This window comes from Mixophyes fleayi, chromosome 2 (assembly GCF_038048845.1).
Source record: "Mixophyes fleayi isolate aMixFle1 chromosome 2, aMixFle1.hap1, whole genome shotgun sequence".
NCBI lineage: Eukaryota > Metazoa > Chordata > Amphibia > Anura > Limnodynastidae > Mixophyes > Mixophyes fleayi.
In genome coordinates this window covers 328,468,604-328,487,913 of record NC_134403.1, presented here as the reverse complement: position 1 = coordinate 328,487,913, position 19,310 = coordinate 328,468,604, and the positions used below count along the sequence as shown (strand labels likewise).

The 19,310-nt window shown below is 40.4% G+C and overlaps 1 pseudogene; it reads left to right on the top strand.

Annotated features, from left to right (window-relative positions):
- Nucleotides 1–14,017: 14,017 nt before the first annotated feature.
- LOC142139966 (cold-inducible RNA-binding protein B-like) lies at nt 14,018–18,775 on the top strand (annotated as a pseudogene).
- Nucleotides 18,776–19,310: the final 535 nt, after the last annotated feature.

The following is a 19,310-nucleotide window of genomic DNA, read 5'->3' as shown; positions in this document are numbered from 1 at the left end:
TTCGCCGTTACTTTTTGCTTTCTTTTCCAAGACTCCTTTATTTAATATTTGTACTAGCGTATTGAAAGGTGTTCTGAATGAACTTTTCCATGCCAGCGTGCTGCTGTTGGTCTCCATCCTGGCAGAGGCTGATGGCAGAATATCCATAGCACAGTAGGAAACCTTGGACTAAACATTATGTGCTGGCTGGTGTTGCCTTATATTTAAAACAAACAAAAAAATGAGAATACGAGTAATGTAAACATGTCTATGTTCTGCCAAATAACAGCAAGATATGAAGTTCTAATTTATTTTAACATTTTCTGTGTCATGAGTAGTCACTGTTTCCAGTGCTGGGAAACAATGTGAGACTGAGGCTGTCGTGTCATGCAATATTTCCCCAACATGTTACCTCCCAGAAGCCACGGTTTCCTCCTTCCTTCATTCCATCCCTTGCCTGGGCCCTGACTTTTAAAGTGATATTCTGCTATGTTGGACCCTGTAAGCTGTATTTTACCATCCAAATACAACCTGCCTCCTCTAATAAAACATTGGAATCCTTGTCTCTTGTCTTGTTAGCTTGCTGCTGCCGTCAATCATAGTTGTTGTATTTACTTTGTGCTTTGTTTTTTACTTGTATGTTTTTTTTTATTTTTCCCCATGAAGCTGAAACTGTGAACAGGTAATATAGAAACCAAGTAAATATGACTATAAATGACTTGGATGTTATGAATCGTGCTCAAACACGTAAAACAACCTTTGTATGGTGGTTTAATTTTATCTGGAAGAACATTATGATCTTGTGCTCTTCTAATTACTCAGCTTTATTGGTTTGAGGCTAAAGAGACCTTTAACCAGTATATGTATTGGTATAATGGTGAAATGTTAATGTCCAGTGTTCTCCATTTCAGCAATTAGTCACTGGCCTGAAATGAATATAAAACTTTACAGCGTTTATTTGTATTGGGCTTAGGATGCTCCATTTCAGTAGATCAACATTTTTAAAGGGTCTGTTTGAAATCTATTGGACACCATCCACACCATCACTCCCTGATGCTGGCTTTTGGGGGATGTGGTCTACAACAGTGGGACCATGCCACAAAAATCGGGCTTGTTCACTTAAAGGGTCACTACACCGATCATACAAGCTGACTTTTCTATAAATTAAGAATAAGTAATGTTCACAAATATGTAAAAGTTTGACAGTGAAAACTCTTTTTATATATTATCATTGATAGCAGAGAGTTGCGGGTGTGATCAGCATGTTTTGCAGTGAAGGAGGTACCCATATACTATGTATGTGCCGTCTGAAAAACATATAAAACCGTGGTCCTATTCAGCGCCATTTCTAACACAAGACAGGATTCACATATTGAAAAGTGTTTCTTTTATATGAGAAAGTCTTAATGATCTATTGCATGCACAAGAAAGCAAGGCATTAAGTCTGTCACCCTCCGCTCTATACTCAATGCGGCCGCAAGACTCATCTACCTCACGCCGCTCCTCTGCCTCCCCTTACACTGGCTCCCCTTCCCCTACAGAATTCTTTTCAAACTCCTCACCACCACTTACAAGGCTCTCTCCAACTCTACTGCCCCTTATATCTCTAACCTCCTCTCCATTCACACTCCCGCCTGCTCCCTGCGCTCGGCCCATGACCGCCACCTCTCCTCCACTCTGATCACCTCTTCCCATTCCAGAATCCAGGACTTTTCCCGTGCAGCCCCCCATTCACTGGAATGACCTCCCTCACTCCATCCGCCTCTCTCCTACTCTGCACTCCTTCAAATGTGCACTCAAAACTCACCGCTTTCTCAAAGCCTACCAACCATCCACTGAACCCCCATCTCCTCCACTCATTCTCCCCTCTCTTTCATTCCCTCAACTGGCTCCTCTTGTGCCTGGTCTGTTTTACCCTCCCTTACTGTAAGCTCGCATGAGCAGGGCCCCCTCCCCTCCTGTCTCCTTACCCGTTCTTGTGCTCCGTGTCTATTGCATCTGCCTGCCTGGAGTTTCTGAAGTATTGGTACTTTTTGTTCTGTACTGTTTTACCCTGTATAGTCTACTGTTTGTACTATGTGCGGCGCTGCGGAAACCTTGTGGTGCCTAACAAATAAAAGATAATAATAATAGTACCTATACTAGTATTGTATATATCCGTTCTCCTGTTGGCATATTATTGTAGTGATGTCACTGTTACCAGAAGGACTCTCCACACCCAGCTACTTTCCTGCTTGTAATGTTACCAGAACATGTACATCTGTTAGAGACAAATCTAACATATTAGTCATTCTTTGGTAGCCATCATTTGAACAGCACTGTAAATACCCTTAATATGGCTTATACAGGTAATGGCTGCAACATTCATCACAGTTAATCGATCAGTGTCCGATTTGGCTACACGTTAAACAAAATGGGTTACACCGGACCTCATACAGGCCTGGTATAATAATGGGTGTTACATACATCAATAACCTGGGCAAATCAACTCATGCAAATACCATGGTCTGGAGAATAAATAATTACACCCCTTCTGATCATATGTCTTGTCCAATAGCTGCAGGTCCTGTGGGAGTCTGTCAGTGCTCGACTCCAGGAATATTCTTGGAAAATAATTTTAAATAAGGCCCGTCTCTAGAAACGAATGTCCTTTTGGTTATACGAGGGCAATGGTGTTAGCTCTTCCCCAAAGCTTTCTCCTTTTATACTTCTTTTTAATGTAGTTTTCACTTTGTCATTGTCACTAGTTTTTAATGTACTCATTAGGTAGGCTATAGAAAGCGTAAGAGGTGCTCAAAGACACATCTGACATTTGCAGAGAATTGCTAATAAAAATTGTGTAGAAAGATTTATAATTGGTAGGAAGCTACTAATTTGTTCTGTAATACCTGAGGCTCTAGTACCTCTTACATGTCATGTGAAATATCACCTTGCTTACTACGATGTCAGAGCAAAGGGAGGAGATTTATTTACGTTCTATGTTTTATAAGGGTCACAACACAACTACTGGTTCAAAATGGTTTCTAAATAGAGATTCTCCTCCAGTATTTAGGGGTTTGTATACAGGTGGTCTTAATGCACCCGTTATGGATATGGCTTGTGTTGCTGTAGAAGAAGGTTGAAAGCCAGCACCGAAAGGGATCATGGTCAGTCTGTACACAGTGGACACACGGACTTGAGGTCAGCGCAAAAGGATTGCTTCATTGTGGCATCCAGATGGCCCACCTACAGTGTATCAATGATCACACCTAGTCTCTGCTTTCAGAGGATACCAACTCAAACCATGCCTAGGTGTGCAAAGAGGCAGAAAAACATAGAAGCAGTACAGAAGTGTACACGTCACATCAAAAGTCCAAACTTTACCCTTCCCTTTCCCCGAATAAAATGTTTCAGTTTTTTTCTCCTAAAATACTGGTCGGTTTAACCTTGTGTCTTAAAATGATCATGAAAATCTGGGGACATCAGGGGGTATGTTTGCTAAACGGAGGGTTTGAAAAAGTGGAGATGTTATCTATAGCAACCAATCAGATTATAGTTATTTATTTAGTACATTCTACAAAATGACAATCTGGTTGCTATAGGCAACATCTCCACTTTTTCAAACCTGCAGTAAATATACTGCCAGAATTGACTTTATTACATGTATCACATTTGTGTATTTAAGCCTTTTACTATACTGAATGAGCGCTGCTGAAATGCAGCAAGTATAGGATGAGACCCCATCTCCACGTGCTCAGAGCTGGTGTAAACACTATTACTATCCTTCAAAGCGCTGACGTATTACACAGATCTGTACATTAAGGAGTCATGCTATAGAACAGAAAACATCAAGAGAAAGTAAATATGACCCTGCCCAGACGTGCTTTCAACCTAAGGTGTGAGGAACACTTTATAAATAAGGTAACACAATAACAAGTGTAGCTGCTGGTGGGGAAAGTGTGGTGGCAGCATTATCAGCCGCCTGTAATAAAGCATTTCTGTACAGCTAGCAGTGACGTATGGTTGGAACTCTGTGCAGCATTGCAGACCTTTCCTAAGAGCCACGCATTCTATGGTTGGAATAAGGCGAGACTGTGATGTGGAGACATGGAACATGAAGTAGTCATTGTAGAAATCAGTGGTACAGTCAGCTGCTGATAACCTTAGCTGATCCAGCTTGTAGTAGCTGTGTAGCCTGGTGTTTTTTCTTTACCATCATGCTTTATACTTGTTCCCCATGCTTGGCAGCAGCTGTTGCTACTAAATACTTTTGCACAGCAATGCCTCTAAAAATGTGCACTTTCCACCCCTCAATATCATTTTAATAATCCTGCGTCATAAAATGAAATCTCTTCTGTACCGCTCCAAAAAACAGTTCATCTACTCCGCACTTGGCGCAGAACTCCACTCAAGTCCTCTCATTGGCTAGTGCAGACTTCTCCTTCCCAAATGTAGTACTCAACAAACCAATGCACTTAGCTGCATGGTACCACCAAAGACTGTACATTGAACATTTTGTGTTTTGCCAACAAGGGTCAGTGGCTTCCGTACAAGATGCACAATTTGACCACCAAGAATTGTGCACCTATCGCAACAAAAACCACATGTGGATAAAAACTTCTTGTGGCTACAGAACCTTATTTTTCTTTACTGATCTTTTTAATAATACTGATTTTGCAAATATATTGTGTTTAGCCAATAAACTTAAAATATTTTAACATTATTATGTATGTATGCACTATTTCATAATCAGTATTTTAGAAATCATAGCATGACTGTAAAACCATTGAAAGGAATATATTACTAAGTTTAAAATGTAGCCATGGTTCACCAAAGTTGAATCTCAGACAACGTCTGGATCCTGGCTGAAATAGATAAAGGAGCACTATATCAAAGCCTTAAGGAACAATAAACCATAAGATTCTTTATTTCACAATGTAGCACCATTTTCAAAGTATTGCAAGAAGATATGTGAGGTGAGCCTGAGCAGTGATACAGGGTTTTTTTCTTACAGGAGCTCAATATGCTGACCTAGAAATTCAGTTTATACGACCTTCTCCAAATTTTAATTGGAGGTTAATAAATGACAGGTTATATAGTTCAGTAACCACTAAATCAGTTGGGCATAATATGATATATATTTTGCTGTTGGAAACTGGAAATAGCTCCAAAGCTGGATTTTATGCTTTACTAAACATCCATGGTTCTTAAATGTCCTATAAATCTAAAATACAAGTTGATCTATAAAAACAAAAAGGCATCTTGTAGCACTCGCAAAACGTATACTTAAGGATAATATACTGTAAAAGGAGCTAAAATATTTCACATATTATACAACTTTATAGTGCTCACACATACTTAGATTAGTCTGTTAAGCATATCAGAGAACCATTTAGCCACACATATGTGGATTGCCATGTTACACTGATCTAGTTGTTTACATGCCATGCTGAAAAACTGAATTTACATGCTTTTTATTGGTACTAGCATTTTCTGGGTGAAATAATTATTCCTTATACTCAGTGATGGGGGTCATTGGGGTCATATGATGTTTCTGGAACCCACACGTGGTAGAATGTTTGGTCCTACTGTGGGCAGCTTTACACTACATAACTCTCAATATTCCAAAATGGAAAATTCTTTGTCATACCCAATCCACCCATGCAAATTCACTAAATACTGTAACATGAGATTATGTTGCAAATCGTGAGGCCTTTTTCACCATGAAAACATTACTTTTTACAGGGGTTATGCTATCTATTTAAAGTACAAACTAGTATCTGCTGGCAACAGAAATTTTAGACATTCAGGTGAAGGTGTACTTTGACCAATGTAATAAAAATATTCAAACAAGCAAAAGTAATTAAAGTAATTAAATTAATAGTCCCCATTTTAAAATTAAATTGCCCCACCATCAACCCACAAACAAAACTGCACCCATTAGTTAGCCACCACCTACCTCATACACATTGCATTTCCGCAAGCCCCCTGTGCCATCACACACACATTACTGTGGCCCTTCATCACCATGCTGTGCCTCCTTATGATCACACTGCACCCTCCATGCTGCTTTTGCTCCCCCCTTCTCCTGGCCCCCCTTCACCCTGTGCCATGCTACTTTGGCCCCCCATTCATACTCTGCCATGTTGCTTTGGCCCCCCATTTACACCCTGCCATGCTGCTTTGCCACCCCCTTCACACTTTGCCATGCTAGTTTACATGCCCTTATTGCCCCTCATCTCTCATGCCACATTTGTTTCTCTCCCCTCTTCCCCAAAATGACAGGCTGCCCGCTGCTGCGGCGCTTCACGCTTTACTAACCTTATCAGCAATGGCTCCTGCTGCTTCTGCATTCTTCATGTAGCTCCTCTGGGCGGCAGGACGTCTCCAACGTGGGCGGTTCTTCCCAGATGAGTCATGTCACATGACTCATCTACCAAGGACTGTCTGTATTGCGCATGTGCAGAGAGCCACAGTCGTGTCTGGGCTCTCTGAACTTCAATCACCTGTCACCTGTCATTCGGAAATACGGATCAGGCGGGGGCATGGCTAACCAGCGTCAAGGCCTACCGGTGGATCGCCCGGCTCCCCGGCAGGCTAGTCCGACGGTGCTGGAGGTTTTTCAGCTTATTATCGAGCCAATCATCTGATAAACCACAGCTCGGGCACATATCGCGTTAGTGTGTATACTACTCACACGATGAACGACAGTCGTTCCATAGTGCTGATTGACGTTTCGTTTGGTTGGTCATACTGTTTAATAATCTCGTTCCAATCACCTGCCGATCATATAGTGTTTATGCACTCACGATCACAATCTCCATAGAGTTTACATGATCATGATCTTTTCAGCTGATGCCGGAAATTAACATGTCCTGGGGCCTGATTCATTAAGGATCTTAACTTGAGAAACTTCTTATTTCAGTCTCCTGGACAAACCATGTTACAATGCAAGGGGTGCAAGTTAGTATTCTGTTTTGCACATAAGTTAATTACTGCCTGTTTGGTCCACAACAGAAACGAATGCCCATGTCCGAGTGTATAAAATGACAGGAGCCTGTCTGGCGCCGAGGAACGTGAGAAGATTGCGGGTGAGGAGAAGGCGTCAGTGGGGGTTTCAGCTATGGAGACGGAGACAGAGATGGTGTTGGAAGGGCCTAAAAATTTTGAAAAAGTTAAGGTGGGGGATGGAGATGCTCAAGAAGAGCAAAGAGCAAAGCCAATGAGCGAAAGAGAGGTGGAGATGATGGTAAATCTACTGGACCAGTACGACTACGACATTAAAAAAAGTGAGTAGCACCTGTAGTGTACCTGTTTGAAGGACTTTATGTATTTCATTTTAGTTTCACATGAAGCAATGCAAACGCCTGATTTGTAACAGATTTTTGTTTGTCAGAACGAAGAATTAACGATGAGAAGGCCAGTTTAAATACCACTGATACCACTAATGTAACACCTGTTATCAAACAATAAAAAATTGATTTTGAATACCAAGATATGAAAGAAGTTATACACGAAGGTATTTCAGTGAACATGTGTAGACAACTAAATGCTTTGGGCACATGCCTGTACCATTATAATAACCAAAATGGCGCCTGTTTTCCAGAATATATGGAGGTTAAGCCCAATATTATTGCGATTGTGCCAGAGAGAGACCAAAACATAAACTAATCTCGAGCAGTGTGCAAGGTGAGAAAATTAGAGTATTTCTGGTGTTGGACATAAATTACAGATATAGAAGGTTAATGGTAAACATTTTTTATTTCCTTGTTTTGTAGGTAAAGAAATCAAAGGAAATATAAACCTAAGCGACATCAAGAAAAAAATGAAAAACCTTGAGAAAAATGTTGTTGAAATGTGTATGCTGTTTGGAACAGTTCTGCCACAAACCACTAGCACCTTTAAAGTGTAATACTATTTTTTCACTTGTCATATTCTGCAATAAAAAAGTTTGTACTTTTTTTCCTGCAATAAAACTGTTGCATGAACACTGTGTGGTTTATTCTGGGTGTTTTACAAATATTAGTTAAAAAAGGTTAATATGACTTTATAAGTTTAATAGTTTTTAATAAGTTTATAAAGGGTAAATATGAATAGATTCCCAATATAGATGCAAAGGCTAATAACACAAGTGCTTTACACAAGTGTAATGGTCTGCAGCCAGACAGGTGCAATATACATCTATACAAAACACAAGCCTGTGATGAGCGGATACCGCACCACGTGGGACTGGTACAGGCATCACAAATTTACATACACACGCCCCCCAGGTCGAGGAAGTATCGGAGGATTATCGTGGATCGGTTGGAAGTTTATACACACTGCACAGCGGAAAGGAGATTAGAACGAAAATATTAAACGGTACGACCAACCAAATGAGGCGACAATCGTCCATTTGGGCAGACTTTCGACCATCGTGTCACTACACACACTGACCCGACTTTCGAACGAGCGGTCGTATGTGGGCTGGTTGAGCCGATTATTGGACAAAAACCCTGTAGTGTGTACCCAGCTTAAGTCTATGTATCTTGTTCAGGTTGATAGTGCCCTGAGTCAGTCAGGTCAGCGCTGATCTCAATTGTAAAGCACTATGGAATCTGCTGGCGCTATATAAATAAATGTTGATGATGATGATGTTTCCCGATGTATGCAGAAGGGCATTTAATATGGTGGCTGGTCCCTGGAATCCCTAGTAAGAATCCCAATGCAAGGGCTGGCACCTTATATGCACCCTACCAAGGCATCAGATCCCTCTCCCTTGCCAATCCACAAACAATGTTTATTTGTTAAAATAAAAAAACAGCAGGGCACGGCTTGTTAACCTTGCATGGTGGACATGTTTTTAATTGCTTCAGTGTGTTTCCACATAATCTATCTCTGTCATCCTGAAGTCAAACCTATCAACCCAAAAGTGCACAGTCCATCCCGGAGCCATATCTGCTTGACCAGGAGCTCTAATTAGAACAGGTTAGATTAAGAGCCTGGAGATGAAAATTGTGAATGACCTATTGTGAAAAGTACTGTGCTGTCGGAGGAGTGTGTGGCCAGCATTACAGGTGGGTAGCACCTCCCTCTACCCACATCCATCTCCTTCTCATCTTCATTTATATATTTATATAAGAAGCAAAATCAAAACAAAAAGGCACCTACTAGTGCAGTATTTAAAAAAAAAACCAACAACAATATCCCAAATGGGCTCAAAAAGCAAAATGTGAATAAGCCTTCTGCACAACAAAATCAGGCTTATCTGATTATCTCTGGAAGAATTTCCAAATGTTCCTTCCTGATGAAGACTCCACATCCAAGTATATATTTGTAAACAGAAATAGAGGACACAGATAGTGTAATACGTTTTATGCAAACGCGTTTCGCCCATCCACTTATAGGCTACTGTCACTTCTTCAGGGGTTATATATATATCCCCTGGACTAGAGTGTATAACCTTGCTTTCTTGGTCACCGAGGATTGATAAGGTTTTCACCTGGAACCTTTGATCGGACATTGATGAGATTTCACTGCAGGATTCCGGTGAAGAAGAGGACAGCAGTGTGTACACTCAGTTATTTGACAATGCTTTTGACTTACACACCTTTTATTAACATGGGCATATGCTTTGTGAATGCCCTTTGATAAATGTTGATCTAAAGTCTTCTTTTTCTCTAAGTTAATGATGGGAGATGTTGTGTTCTTCCAATAAACCCACTTTCTAGTTAAAAAACTATCTGAGCTATGATGCCCTGCTGTTCACCACGCTTGGGATGATAGACCAAAGAAAAGGGAAGTTTCCATCCTATGTGCAACAGTTTGATGCCAAAGATGTGACATCTGACAAGGTAAGTAGATACATTATATTAGTAGGTACTCTTAATTATTCTACTGTCACTTCTGATGATGAATGCATGTGCTTAAAATCAAGGAGCCACAATTCTTTGCATCTCTAGTTGAAAAATGTTCCAAATATAGTCTATCCTGTCCCACTTATTTTACAATTCTTGGAGAGCTAGCTATGGATTTTACACTACAGATCATGATTTATACAAGGATTAACATCATATTTTTGGTTCAGGGGGGAATATCTAAAATTATTTAACTTTAACATTTATGTGGTCATCAACTCCCCAATATTGGTTGAAGTGTCATTTCAACCTTTTCCCCACATTTTATTGGTGCTTAAATGAGTCATTGCTACAAAATCTAAGGGCTAGATTTACTAAACTGTGGGTTTGGAAAAGTGGAGATGTTGCCTTTAGCAACCAATCAGATTCTAGCTTTCATTTATTGAGTACATTCTACAAAATGATTGGTTGCTATAGGCAACATCTCCACTTTTTCAGTTTAGTAAATATACCCCTAGTGCTTAAAAGGGAACATACAACAATTAGTAAATACTTTAGTTTAACCAATCACAGCATACCAGTAATATGACTGTCTGGGATGCCCATAAGGCAGTAATGAGTGGATATGTCCAAATAGCTTCCCAAATGAAATGGGAGACAGCTCAAAAAATATATGACCTGACCAGACAGCTTCAAAGGTAGAGAATATGCACAAAACTCCCATCAGAAAACCGCAAGCTTCTATGAGTAAGAGGAGAATTAAACATTTTGTCTTCTGTTCATACAGAAAGTTAGCTACAATGTCTTAAGCAGAAATATTATAAGAAAGTAAACAAAGCAGCTCCATTGTCACAAATGCACTCCCAGTGTCTGTGATGTGAAGATGTTTACTAGAAGAGGTCACACAGGATTGTTGCACTCAATCTTGACTCACCTATCACACACGCTACAGATCTCTCTCAATCACCCCAAAACAGTTCTATTACCTATTGTATCAGGGCAATAGAATCCCACAATCTGTTACACAAATGTACCCACTGGAACACACAAGGCTCCTTGTTAACCAAAAGGTTAACAATTCATAGACAAGCATTTACAGGGCAAACGTGTACAAGCAATATTTCTCTTCATAAAAGATATACGGATTCATTAAAGCATCAAGGACAATTATAATGCCTTTTAGATTTAATACAAAAGGTATAGGCTATTTGGATATAATAAAAAAATATATAATAAATGACATGCAAAAAATAAAGGCAATACAGTCATAAACCAAAAAAATATAAAAATTACAAATAATGATCACTTACGTATCATAATCTGTATGCCTTTGACAAGGCAGAATAAGAATATCAGTCTTCAATTAGATTGAGTCACCAGAGCTGACAATTTGAGTATATAAACTTATTTCACTGGGAGGGCACTCAGAGTGGCAGTGTATCTGCTAATGTGGGGGAGGAAATTTTTCCTTGAGTCTGAATCATAGTTTGTTCAAAAACAGTACAAAATATTTTACCTTCCATATCTTTGCTCAGCCATATTACAGTGACATAAGTCCCAATTCAATAAACATTTCCCTTTTAATAACAATATGATTCTTTATTCAAAAATACTAGCTATTGGGCTAACCACTTTACCTGACCTTATATATAATGATCAGGTGTGTTTTGTCCTGGATCTTAAGGCAAGGGATAATTCTGCTTGGAAAGCTGACCTAGTATATAAAATCATCAAAAAAAATTATGATACAACTCTAGAAAGATTTGGTATAGTTGTCTGCCTTCTTACTGGTATTAAAACCTTTTACATAAACCCTTCCACAGTCGTATGCCCAATTAAGAATCATGCCCAATGTTATGATGATGCTAATGAATAAAGTACTGTCAGCTGAAGTGTTCAGTACTCAAACAGGCTATAGGAAGCAGCTATATATGCTAATGGTATCATCTCCGGTACCATGAAAAATATTCCTCCTAAGAAACATATTGGGGATGGAGTCTAATGGGTAAATGTTTGAACCTCTGATTTCTGCAAGTCGCCGGAAATCGGCAACTTTGCAGTGAAAATTTAAAGCGGCAATGGCTTTTAAAGGCAAACTTGCCTTTACAAGCCATCGCCGCTTTAAATTTTACCTGCAAAGTCGCCGATTTCTGGCGACTTGCAGAAATCGGAGGTTCATACATTTACCCCTAAGTCTTATTAGATCAAATCTCCAGTGATGTGTTACTCTGACATGTACACGCCCTTAACTGTAGTTAATTAATGCTTGCCCGCCCCTGTTGTGCCTCTCCAGACGTAAGGGGCCACAATTCTAAGATAAGCTCAAATATGATGGATGCATTTTGGTACACACACAGGATAGAAATGTGCAATGCTTTTTTTTGACATAGAACTCACCGGAACTGAGTTCCAGCACCTTTTTTCGACGGATTTTCCAAGTTTTAAAAGTAACTTTTGAACATTAGATGTTTGGTCCACGTGGACTTGAATCGCCCTGTCGAGCGTAGCAGGCAGCAAAATCATTAAAATGGTGCATGCAGACTGCTTGTGTGTCTAGTCCGATGCATGCTTACTTCGTCCGCACTGGTTGTGATAGCACTGCTCAGCTTCTGGCGCTACTCAGCTTGTGATTGGTCATGTGGTCGCGCGCTGAGTGCTTACTGCGGGCGGAGACCGTTATGTTTCGTTACACAACTGACGTGTGTGGGTGTGTGTACAGCGATTGACTAGGTGATGTGAGTTCCGGCACCTTCTTTCTTACAAAAAAAGCACTGGAAACGTGTATACTGATATCCTTCCAAGGACACATTACCTCTGAATGAGGCCCCAAATATACAATTGTGTTTGTAGAAATGTGTTTTTAGTTTATCTTGTTTGATATATTGTGACATGTACTGTACAACACATCTTAACAATGAATTTATTACATAAAAAATTATTTTTAAAAATGCCAGGGGATACATTATCAGTGTGAAGTTACACTACAAACTTGTCATTATGCTACTGTCGATGGGATGAAGAATGTATTAAATTTGTGCTGATGGCAATACAGCAACCTGCACATCACCATGCAGTGATAGTGTGAGGCAGCAGAGAGCCACTCAACGGAGCAGGCAGTAAGGAGAGTGCAGGACACCTTTGACCATCAAGGATGATAGTGGTGCTTGGGTGGAATATGGAGCGGAGGGAATGTGATGGAGGTAATAGAGGTAATAGAGAACTATATAGATAGCTGGGAGGGAAAAGTGGTCAGGTAGATGAGTGCAAGGAAGGACTATGTTGGAGACTTTTCAGGGACTCAGGCATAAACCCAGGAAATTAAAAGTTGTAATGCAATTCCTTAAGTCCCTTTTCCTGGAATAAAATAACAGGATGCAGTACAGGAACAGGAGTAATGATGAAGGACACTGGTACTGATCTAGAGCACAAGAGCAGCCTATACTGAGGAAAAGTACAAAATGTACACAGCAAAAACACAGATGGTAGCAGGGCCAGCCGCTGAGCGGTACCACTGGGTGACCCTGAGTGGGCGCATAGTGCGCCAAGATTTAGGGGGATGTCTTATTCACTGAATAAGTAAAACAAAGTCACAGAACCAGTGTTTTTATTGCAGCACTCCCACATGGAGAAGCAGTCAGCTGCTGCTCCTCGATGCCAGTTATGAGCTGGTAAGAATGGTGTTGGGCTCTAATGTTACTGCCCAGTACCACTCTCCCAGACTGCAGGGAGCAGGAGATGTTGCCACCCACCTAACACCTGCTAAGGTAAGAAGCGCAGGTCGTGACACCCCCATTGGGGACTGGCATCCTTTCCGAGCTGGTTAGGTGCGCAGCTTCTGAAGGGGGGAGGGGTGCCACCTAAAGCGCCAACAGTGTTTCCCCAGGCTCTGGGTGACAGACCCTTATTGTAATCCACCAATATATTCACAAGAACTGTATCTGTATTTTTGTTTTATTTTGCTCCTGAGAATCCTAGTGTTAGGTGCTAGTGCTTAAATACTGCCTGCACAGAGCTAAGCTGTGCCCAGAAAAAGGTGTTTAAAGTGGGAGGGGGTGGCCAGACAGTCCCAAGTCTTCAAATCATGTGCTAAGGCACCAGTCACTAAAAATGTATTGTACACATACTGTAAATGTAACAATACTCCTCATATCTAAACGTAGTAGTGTTTGCAGTATATCACATCTCCCAACTTTTCAATTGGGGAATCGAGACACGCATCAAGGATGAGCTTCCATCCCGTTGAGTCGCCCCCATCTCCAGGATTGTGGGTCAGAGCCCTGAAATTGGGACTGAATCTGCCTAAATTAGGACTTTTGGGAGGTATGTTGTATGAGTGCTAATGAGACAGAAAATCCACTCATTTCTATGTGCCAGTGTTGGAGCAATGAAATGGTGCATTTAATACTTGGAAGCACAAAATGCCAGTGTTTGCCATTACAGTTTGACATCGCTGTATTATGAATTCCATCATGCAAAGTTATCAAAATTCATTTTGTGATTTTGTGATCATTAATATAAATGAATTATTGAAGGTGAGCGCAAAAGGGACTCCCTGTATGAGGCAAAAATATCAGGCTTTCTCCACCTTCACTGTAGTTGTTTTAGCCATGGATTCTACTGCCACCTTGTGTCTGGTTTTGATAATACAGCTCTAATGTCTGTTTAATCAACTGAAATTCGATGCTGTGAAAAATGTTAACTTTTGCCACATTACAAAAAAATATAAAAAACATTATATTATAAAATAATATTATTGCAACAGAAGCATTGTCAAATTTCAGCATCAGGTAGCAATTATTTGTCTCTTCTTCAGCACCGTTGATCAGAATTTGCAGGTGAAGCTGGTCAGTCCCATGAGTCTTATTCCCCACATCAACTCTATATCTAAATCATGTTACATACACCTAAAGAACATTTCCAGAATACGCACATATCTGACACAAGACACCGCAAAAGCATTAATTCATGCACTCATCATCTCCCGCATCGACTATTGCAATTCCCTCCTTACTGGTCTTCCCAAAGTCAGACTTGAACCCCTACAATCTATTTTGCACGCAGCGGCTAGACTGATTTTCCTTACAAACCGTTATTCCTCTGCTGAGCCACTCTGTCAGTCACTACATTGGCTGCCTGTAGTTCAACGAATCCAATATAAAATTCTTCTACTAACATACAAGGCCATCAACAAAATTGCACCGACATACATTTCCTCACTTGTCTCGAAATATCTCCCTACTCGACACCTCCGTTCTGCACAAGATCTACGTCTCTCCTCCACTCTCATCACATCCTCCCATTCTCGGTTACAGGATTTTTTCCGGGCTGCACCTACTTTGTGGAATTCCCTCCCACGCACAATAAGACTTTCCTCTAGTCTTCAAACCTTCAAGCGTTCACTGAAAACCCACCTCTTCAGACAAGGTTATGAGATTCCTCAACCATCATCTTAATTTCCCTAGATTACCCTATTACCATCCTCTACACTGCTAACGCAAGACAACAACCTTCTGACCAACATTGCTACACACACAGCCCACTCAGTACTTTTACCTTTGCAGTCTGGCTGGTCCATTGTGCAATATGATGTAGCACATGCCCTTGTGTTTCTAACTCCTATTGTCCTATAGATTGTAAGCTTTCGAGCAGGGTTCTCTTACCTACCTCTCTGTCTGTATGTATTACCCAGTATTGTCTTATTAATGTTTGTTCCCAATTGTAAAGCGCTACGGAATTTGCTGGCGCTATATAAATAAATGTTGATGATTGATGATGAAGTTACCACTCTCCAATGAGAGTGGTGACCTTCAAACTTTGAATACATTAGTATTCGTAGTTCTTTTTTTTTTAAAATACTTATTTATTATTTAAAAATATTATATAAACATTGTTTAAAAAATATTTAAAAACATGAACCACAAACTATGAACGTGAGCCATTGAACTGGTGAAATGTGATTGAATTTCAAATTGGTTAAAAATTTTCAAGCATCTCAACTTGGTTCCCGTTATTGGAGAATCGGCACATCAGAACTATCTTGAAACTGGCGAACCTCTGGAGTCTCGGAATTCGGAAGCTTTTTTAAAGAACCAGTTTAAAAAAAGAAAAAAAAGAAGACATATCTGCTTCTGCTTCTCTGATCTTGTTGGAAGAGATTTAGCACTTCTGTGTGTGCCACTAAATAGCTTCTGAGGTTCATCATCATCATCATCATATATTTTTTTATATAGCGCCACTAATTCAGCAGCGCTGTACAGAGAACTCACTCACATCAGTCCCTGCCCCATTGTAGCTTACAATCTAAATTCCCTAACACGCACACACACACACACACACACACACACACACACAGACCGAGAGAGACTAAGGGCAATTTAATAGCAGGCAATTAGCCTACCAGTATGTTTTTGGAGAGTGGGAGGAAATCGGAGCATCCGGAGGAAACCCACGCAAACACGGGGAGAATATACAACATGCAACTCTCCTGGAAAGTCCGGGAGACTCCCAAAATTATGCTTTTGTTGCGGGGGTGGGGGCAAAATAACGCGATTGACCATGCCCTGCCCCCTCCCATCCTCCAACCATGCCCCCAATTCACTATTCAATGGTTGGCAAGTATGACATACAAACACCGCACAGATAAGACATGGGTGGGAAATGAGCTCATGACCCCAGTACTGTGAGGCGGAAGTGCTAACCACTAAGCCACCGTGCTGCTCCGTGTCTGACAAGAGCTCATTCACTTTGCCAGGTCAGTGCCATGCTCCGCCCCAGATAACTGTATTTTATGCATTCTTCGTAGCTGAGCCCTGTGGTGTTGCTGTTATTATAGCAGTTTATATTTTGCCCTTGTGAGTCATATCTATGGTTTCTTCAATTATGTTTTTTACTCTTCCAAATAAGAGCATACGTTCGTTAACTTATTAAAAACAGATGTGTTTTAATTGTTTTATTGTTTATGCTACATTTTTGCAAAAACATAAGTAAGCTGAGGTATGCAGTCAAGAAAAATGTGATTACAAATGAGCAACAATAATTACAGGCAGAAAACACGACTAATCATGAACATGAACTTTTCTGTTTCTAATTATCAATTCTTTAACAGTCCCCTTCCTATAGATGGCGCTGTCTGTTAATAAAGAAGCAAGAGATCATTGCAAGAATTGAACTGGGGAATATATTTGAGCAAAACTGTTTATTATCCATATATGAAATAATGTTGTATATTTTATGTTGGAACTGAAAATAAAGTGTTACTCACGCATTTACACCTATTTTGAACACAGCCCTATTGTCAGAACATTAGCTGTTGCATAATACAGAAATTCTTGGAAATGTATACAGTCTTACCTTTTAGCAATCAAATTGTGCAGTAAAATTGCTGCTCTCAGCAAATATAGAGGGAAAAAAAGTTAGACGTGCCAGATTTTGCAGCTGCTTATGTTAGCGTGAACAAAACATGTTTTCTTAATCTGAGAAATGTACAAGTAATTTAACATTATGTTAGCTATGTACTGGGCTGTTCCTGGTCCAGGTGTCACATCAGGTCACATCACGTTTTACAGTTCCTTCACATCCTTTGGACATGCACAAGGCAGAACTGATATATATATATATATATATATATATATATATATATATATATATAAAATATAAAAACCTAGCGGCGTGTGTTAGTGTGTGTGTGTGTGTGGAAAAAACTACCGGGTGACAGAGTGCTCAAGCTGCAGCGCCACCTGCTGGGTGGAGTTATATACTACACTGACCTACTAAATTCTTAGCATTATCTAATATATAAAAGCTTAGCCTAGCGTGTGTTAGTGTGTGTGTGTGTGTGGAAAAAACTTTTCTCAGAAAGGGCTCATCCAATTGACCTGAAATTTGGTATACTGACATTATTTGACAAAAAATTATAATAGTGAAGTCAGTTAACTTCCATCATCCCCCTTGGGAGGGGTAGTAAAGGCTAAATTTAACGAGTTGATTGCTCAAACTCATTTTCGTGAGGTAATTTTACCTCATGAACACACATGCTGTGTTAGTGTGTGTGTTTGGAAAAAACTACCGGGTGACAGAGTGCTCAAGCTGCAGCGCAACCTGCTGGGCGGAGTTATATACTACACTGACCTACTAAATTCTTAGCATTATCTAATATATAAAAGCCTAGCGGCGTGTGTGTGTGGCGATGAAGATGACAAGAACCTTTTTAACACCTTAAGTACCGTATATACTCGTGTATAAGCCGAGTTTTTCAGTACATTTTTGTATGCTGAAAAAGGCCACTCGGCTTATACACGGGTGAACTTACCTGGTGTCCGGTCCCTCGGCTGTTAACTTCTGCATATGCGTTCCAACAACAGGAAGTTCGGCATTTGGAACGCATACTTGCGTTCCAAATGCCGAACTTCCTGTTGTTGGAGCGCATGCGGGGTAAGTAAAAAATCTCTCTCTCTCTCTCTCTCTGCGTCCTCGCCTTTCGTTTGTTCTGTCCAGACAATCCAAATTTTTTATCGGCGGTCTGAGCTTTGACCCCAACGAGGGGAATCTGGAAGAGGTGTTCTGCAAATATGGTCTGATCACAGAGGTGGTTGTGGTAAAGGAAGCGGGAAACTAAGAGATCCAGGGGATTTGGCTTTGTTACGTATAAGAACTCAGAGGATGCCAAAGATGCCTTGCAGGCAATGAATGGAAAGTCTGTGGATGGACGTCAGATTCGTGTGGATCAGGCTGGCAAGTCCTCCGGTGACAGGAGAGGAGGCTCATCTGGAGGAAGAGGATTCTTCCGTGGTGGCAGAGGACGTGGTGGCGGTGACAGGGGCTATGGAAGCAGCAGGTTTGAGAGCAGGAGTGGAGGATATGGTGGCAGTGGTGGCTCAAGGGATTATTATGGAAGTGGCAGGAGTCAAGGAGGTTATAGTGATCGCTCAGGAGGGTCCTACAGAGACAGCTATGATAGCTATGCTACACACAATGAGTAAAATACTTTTTTATATCTGTTTAAGTATCTCTACAGCCTCACTGGTAGTAACGGAACAGCTGTCCTAAAGGGTGTAAAGCTAATAACTTTTATATTGTTACTTTTAATGTTATGGTTTCATATTGTTAGATTTCTCACCCTACTATGTTTTGCTGTTCCATTGAGGCTTTTAAATTTGCGCTCTTTTCCACCCTAGGCTTATACTCGAGTCAATAAGTTTTCCCAGTTTTATGTGGTAAAATTAGGTGCCTCGGCTTATATTCGGGTCGACTTATACTCGAGTATATACGGTAGCTTGATTTGACTAGAATGCATGAGTATCATGCACGGGTTAACTTGTATATATATATATATATATATATATATATATATATATACACACACACACACACACTATATAGACAAAAGTATTTGGTCACACCGTTTAATTATTGAATTGAGGTATTTCAATCAGACCCGTTGCCAGAGGTGTATAACATCAAGCACCTAGCCATGCAGTCTCCAATTGCAAACATTTGTGATACAAAATGGGTCATTCT